At 33.3% G+C, this 6,824-nt stretch overlaps 1 long non-coding RNA gene across 1 annotated transcript; it reads right to left on the reverse strand.

Annotated features, from left to right (window-relative positions):
- Positions 1 to 2,027: 2,027 nt before the first annotated feature.
- On the reverse strand, positions 2,028 to 6,824 carry LOC136271537 (uncharacterized). The gene is made up of 3 exons (XR_010709446.1): positions 6,693 to 6,824; positions 6,251 to 6,405; positions 2,028 to 2,290 (listed from the first exon to the last, which is right to left on the reverse strand). It is a non-coding gene; the product is annotated as an uncharacterized lncRNA (long non-coding RNA).

The following is a 6,824-nucleotide window of genomic DNA, read 5'->3' on the forward strand; positions in this document are numbered from 1 at the left end:
AATATTTGCATATTTTTTATACAGTGCAATAATATTTAAGAAATATGGAATCAGTCTTTGAGTATTACGAGGTGATAATTTTGTTCGGGGTGTGATCAAATCCAATAAAGCCCGACGGGCTTTATGATAGATTTGATCATGCCCAGACCAAAATATCATCTCATAATTTTTAAAGTATGATTCCTTATTACATGTACTTATATTTATATAATTTTAAGCCATTGTATGATTAAACATTAAAATATAAATAAGCAAACCCCACTGGCGCCCCAATTACACGACATTTAAAGTTATGGGTTATATAGTACAAAATCAATACGTAGTGTTATCACAGGCAAAGACTCTGGAAAATGTAAATATTAAAAGTTGAATGACAATCGCCAACACTGCAAAATGAGCATTTTCACTTAATTTTATTGCATAAGTCATTCTATTCACATTGAATATTAAATAAAATCTCTTTTTTCTATGGCCTTGAAATCTTGCTAGCTTTGAAAGTCTTTTTAGATGAGCTGCTCTCTGAAGAAGTGTACTGAAAAACAAAGGAAAAAAAGTATGTGTTATTTCATCAATAATAATCATTGCGTCTTTACATTGCCAAGATTTCTTGGTCATTGAAGTGTGGAGTTTCAAATGAATTTTTTCTTTCCTATTTTTATTTTTTTTTTGGTCAAGACTTTTCGGACAAATCAGGTTCCCTACTTCCACAAACAATGTTAACATGTCTGTATAAAATATCAAAATGGCTAATAAGTGCATTGTAAAACTCAAACTGAAAATATTTTTCAACCCCAACTGGTTTTAAACAACAATTATCAAAATAATATGGATTCTATATGTTTTGCAATACATATACACTGTAGTTATTCATAAAAAATAAATGTCTGAGCAAAACTTTAAATACAGTATGGCCTTTTAGTGTGAAGAAATGCAAATTTAGAACATCTCCCAGATATACATGTAGCTGCTATTTTGACCAAAGAATGAGGCCCACGGGCTACAGCACTTTTTGTACATGTACAATACAACCCCTCCTTTATTTAAAGAATAAAGAAATCTTTTTAATTTTATGTGGTGTTCATTTTCGTCGGGCGTGTTCAAATCAATTAGAACCATAGAACCTTGTACTTTCAGTAGGACGTCTGTCGTCGCCATATTTTCTTTGCATCAAAACAAGTTTAGAATGACGTTAGTTTTAAGTGAAATATACACAGATTGCGTAGTCTAAGCCCAAATGCCAGATAAATCTTGTTGGTTTCAAAGATCAATGGCTGAGTGGCTAGCAATGAAATAAACATGCCTACGTCACATTTTTGTTTGACTCAACTACCCAAAGTCCAAGCTCTTGTTAAAATGGTTCTGAAGCCCGAGGATCTTTCTGATAGATTTGATAACGCGGCGACCTTAATTTTCAAAGATTGTACATGTACGATTATCTTTACCCCGCTTGTGCCCCAACTGTACGTCATTTGCGTCATTGATGGATGAAATTTATTGATTATACGTAACAAATTTGATTTGCGCAGTAATGTTATAATAGATAAAGACATTAGAAAATGTAAATATATAAGAATAGAAAAAATAAAGAATGTGATATAATACCAACAGCAAGATTATATAAGGTTGTTTGTAAGCATTAATATACACATGCGCTTAACATCAGTGAAGTTCGTGGACACGGTGTTACATTTTTTAATTTTTTGTTTGTTTGTTTGTTATGTTTAAATAGATTGTTTGTTTAATAAATTTGTTTGTTTGTTTGTTATGTCTAAATAAATTAAAAGATACGTCTTGCTCTCTTTTAAATTCACAATCTCCAATCATTTCTAACAACAAAACTCGAACAGTAGTTTCAGTTTGCAAATGTTTTGGGGTGCTGGTGAGGGGAGTCTCGCTTCCATTCAAGATTAAGTTTCCCGAACATTTAATATTTATTATATCATTAGACAAACCATCATCTGATAAGTTCTAATTAGTATATTTCACATAATATACTGAAAGATAAAAAAAAAACCTAAAAACTCAAATAAAAATCAATAATTATTTCCTTTATTTGAACCATCAAATCAAAATGTGTAACGTTTTTGTTTTTAACACTATTAAAATCACACTTATGGACATGGCATCTTTTGGTGTGTTCATTGATAGTCTATGGAACGCTGTTATTTTTTACAGAACTCGTGACATTCCGCCTCAAATTCAACACAGAAGTCCCCGGCTCCAGATAATTGTTTCTCAATACAGAAGTCAGATGCGGCGTAACTGAACGCCACAGGCATGCTGTCAATCTCTGAATCAAAAATAGAACGTTAATCATAACATTATTGATATGATATATATGCATAATATATAGAGGATATCTATATTGTGTGATTTTATATTTGCTTTATCCAACGAGTTGAAATGGTGTATATATTCGCGAGGCTTGCCGAGCGAATATAACCTTTTCAACGAGTTGGATAAAGCAAATATAAAATTACACAATTATAGATGTTCTATTTATCTCATACAATTTGATTTATATTATGAAGCTTTTGAGACAGTCCCTTATATGACCCAAATTGATTTTTTTTCAAAGATTAAAAACGATGATGCAACGTTGTGTTATCCGGTTATTGTGACCTTGCGCAATACAATTTAGTACGTCATTTCTGAGATAAATCTAACTGTTTTAATGTAAAGTATCACTGAAATAAACCTTGAAATGATTTTGTAGCTCTAAATAATTTGTCTTGGAGCTTATTCACTTGATTAAATGGAAATACCGATCAGAATACTTGAATTATCAAGTTTGTTGACATACACAAAGTTGCGAATGCACGTTAGTTTGAATTGACTCGAACAAGGAACAGTTGTTGATGCATGATGTTTAATAAAACAAACACTAGGCTAGCCTTATGATTCAAAATTGAAAATAGTGAATAAGGATGCTTACTGGTGGTGGAATAAAAGTCTCATGAAACATTATTTCGGTAAGTTCTTGTATATAAACACAACCAGATCGCCAGAACGCTCTGTTTTCATCGCGTTGTCAGGATGAACTCCTTGATAGTTAACGTAATTTGTAGTTTTATAAACTTCAAATTGAAAGTTGGAAGTGGGCTAAATTTATCAAAAATCTTGACAAACAAGAAAAAAGGGTCTTGTGGTTACGGTTATGAATAACTTTGCAAAAAAGGTGTGGGGGAGGGGGGGCTAACCCCCCCCCCCCCCCCACTCACAATAGCCCCCGGTTCCGACGCCTGTGCTACGCAGTTATGTGTTTTCCTGTATTTGTAATTTAAATCTTCAACAAAATCAATTTTATATTAATTTTTGTAGTAGATATAGTTATGTTGAAAGTACTAGCAAATCTTTGAAAATATGTCACTGAAGCGTTGAAGCGAGGGGCTGTGTCAAAAGTAGTTCCGACCGGAAGTATTTGATATAGCATCACCCGTGTGATATAGCAAAGGTTTATCACACGGGTAATATACACCACACGTATGAGATAAATATAAATGTAGTACATCTATGCTTAAGCTTATTTTTTATGCAAGAAATTATTGACTCTATAACTTGCAAAAAGATTCAAACAAAATTTACTTTACCCCCCCCCCCCCCAAAAAAAAAACAAAAAAACACATTTAAACAATAATAGGCCAATTGGCCTTAACGGTCACCTGAATAGCATATAACCCATACACAAACTTGTCAAGGAGACTCATAATGCATTTAATAAATTAGGTTTCATTCTGGAGTAGAAACATTATAAATTTGTAATGACGACCATCTCCCTGCCTAAAATATTTCAAAAAGAACTATGTAACCTATAATTTTGGCGAAAAACTTAAAGATCTGGTCTACAAAATCTTGAATTCAGTTTTCCTTTCAGGTGTGTGGGAGTAAAGAAGATATTTTTTTAACATTATATGCATTAACACCTATACATCTATTTTGGCCCTGTCCTAGAGTCAAATACTCCAGGGAACATGAAAATAAAAAATTCAGGAGAGGACTTCCTGGTTTTTAAACAGATGACCCAGGGGTCATGAATTTCACAATTTTGATAGAGGGCCTCATGGACATCATAACCAGGCATTTAGTTTGTAACAAATATATATGGGAGTAGAGAAGAAGATTTTCTAAGATTTAATACATTTTTACTTTATGGCCATATTGGCCCCACCTTAGAGCCTGAACCCCTGACCCAGGGACCATGAATTTCACAATTTAGGTAGAGGGCCTCATGGACATCATAATCATGCATTTAGTTTTTATCAAATATATATGGGAGTAGAGAAGAAGATTTTCTAAGATTTAATACATTTTTACTATATGGCTATATTGGCCCCGCCCTAGAGCCTGAACCCCTTACCCAGGGGTCATGAATTTCACAATTTTGGTAGAGTGCTTCATGGACATCATAACTATGCAACCAGTTTCATCCTTACAGGCGCGGGAGTAGAGAAGAAGATTTTTGAAAATTTGGCTTTTTTTGCATACATGTATTTGGCCCCACATATGGCGGCCCGGGGGTGGTAGATTCATGAATTTCACAATTTAGATTTCTCTTACCATAGAGATGCCTCACGCCAAAAATGGTAACAATAAGCCTTGTAGTTTTTAAGAAGAAGTTGTTAAAAAAAATGTAAATTGTTAACGCATGACGCACGACGACGGACGAAAACGGATAGCAATACATGTAGGTCACCTAAGTTTACTCGGGTGACCTAATAAAATGCTTTCTTTGGTGATTCATTCGGGGTATGAAGATAGCGACATTGCAGAAAAATACATATAACCCGCGTTAGTTTGTATTTTTTTCTGCAATTATCGCTACTTTCAGAACCCGCATGGATCATCAAATAAAATATTGTATTATATTTATTAACACATTTGTTTTAACTAATTCATAAATTGATTATGAAAAGTTAGTAAAGTTCACTAAATTACTGTTAGTGTACATAAGTACGTTAGCTAAAAGAAACAGCCAAATCGTCTCCCGTGAGACTTCGAGTCTGACATCATCATGATTATTTTGTGCAGTCCGTGATTTTTCGCTGTAGGCGTCGACCAATCGATAAACAGGGCGTGTCAATTTTAGTCCTGTCAGTTTCAGCCGCTGTAAAGGACTATATATGATATGGCCTAAAATGGCCCCCTAAAAATGTACATCATCATTTTACTGTACTAGTAATTCTTTGTTTTCTTTGTACAGATATATATGTGATGTTTTTACATAATGTTCATTTTTATTCAACTGCCCACAATTTAGAAATATGACAACGTATAAAAGACAATCTTTTCCCGCCATTTTTGCACTTTTAGCAATAAACAGCTTGTTTTCAAGCAGTTTTTCTTTCAGAAAACATGAAGTACATGCCTGAACAAACACCATATTTTAATCAGGGATGTGTCTAGCTAAGGCTTATAAGTGACAAAAATATTTTCCTTGTTCAAGCATGCGCTCTATATTTCCTATTCATAAAAGATAAGAAAAATGTCAATTTTTGACTGATTTTGATTGAATTATAGAAATATCGTCACTTCTGACGTCATATACTGCCAGTTAGTGCAACTAAATCAAATAAATAGGTGAAAAATATATTTTTACATCAACTCTTGAAAAAAAATAACATAACATTTTATTGTACCCGAGACACTTTAAAATATGGCGAATTATGGGGGCCAAATTTTACTTGTATCATACATGTATATAGTTCTTTGACTAATCGATAAATGGGGCGTGTAGATATCAGTCTCAGGCTGGCCTTTTCTATAGAGCTATGAATGAACTAAAAGTTTCCGTAAGAAATACTCATGAGTTTACTGCAATTCTTTTTTAATGTCATGTAATAGGAAAAATGCGCTTAATGAAGAAAGGTTTTGCACAATTCTTGCGTGTTTTTGATTATTCTATTCAAAGACGCTATTTTATAAGGAAAAAAAAAAAAAAAAAAAAAAGGTTTTGTCTCATGTATGCCTTGTTAGATTTAGTCAAAACCGGTAATAGAGGGAAAAACCCAAAATGAAAGCATATCACTACTTATCAGCTAATCGAAAGTCTATTAGGTGGATCATGCAATTTCTCCAGCTAGTAATAGACCGCTTAATACCATTATTTTCCTGGCAAAATAACAATAATTATATTAAGTCTGGACAACTCAACTTCTATGCATATGTAAGTAAGACTAATTATATTCATTCACATTGTAAGCATAATCAAATATGTCAAGAAAAGGAAAATGATCCTGAACGTTGTACTCACGTTGTATCGGCAGTTTCGGTTCTGCGGGTTTAGCCTGTAGAACATCAAAGAAGTTGGATGTACAGACAATGCACACGATGAAGACCACGCCACGCATATATTCATTTCACCACAAGTGCCAGGCGCAAAGATTTACGAGGGAAAAATAAGGTCCGCTGAAAATTGAAGCATTTATTTAGCTTTATAAATGTATCATTTAAAGGGATTTGATCCCACATTGTCCTGTTCTTGTTATTTTTGCCAAGTATTTATACAATTCAATTCATTTTAATACATGTATATACCCCCAGACCTCGTAGCGGGGTGGAAGTTGGGTGTCGAGTTTTAAAAAAAATGTTGAACAAGTATAGGTTTAAGTTACTTAAGTTAACCGTCTCAAATTAGGAACTTTTTTATAAAAAAAAAATTGCTTAGTAATTTTTTGTAAGTTTGAAAATATTACCTGTACTCAAAATTTTCTGAAACGTCCCGTCAGCTATCCTACAATTGCAGCAGTAAACATATTCATTGAACGTCCATAAATATGTAAGCCGTGGCTTTACATATCAAATACACGTGTTACATTCGACGATCA

This window comes from Magallana gigas, chromosome 9 (genome assembly GCF_963853765.1).
Source record: "Magallana gigas chromosome 9, xbMagGiga1.1, whole genome shotgun sequence".
Lineage (NCBI taxonomy): Eukaryota > Metazoa > Mollusca > Bivalvia > Ostreida > Ostreidae > Magallana > Magallana gigas.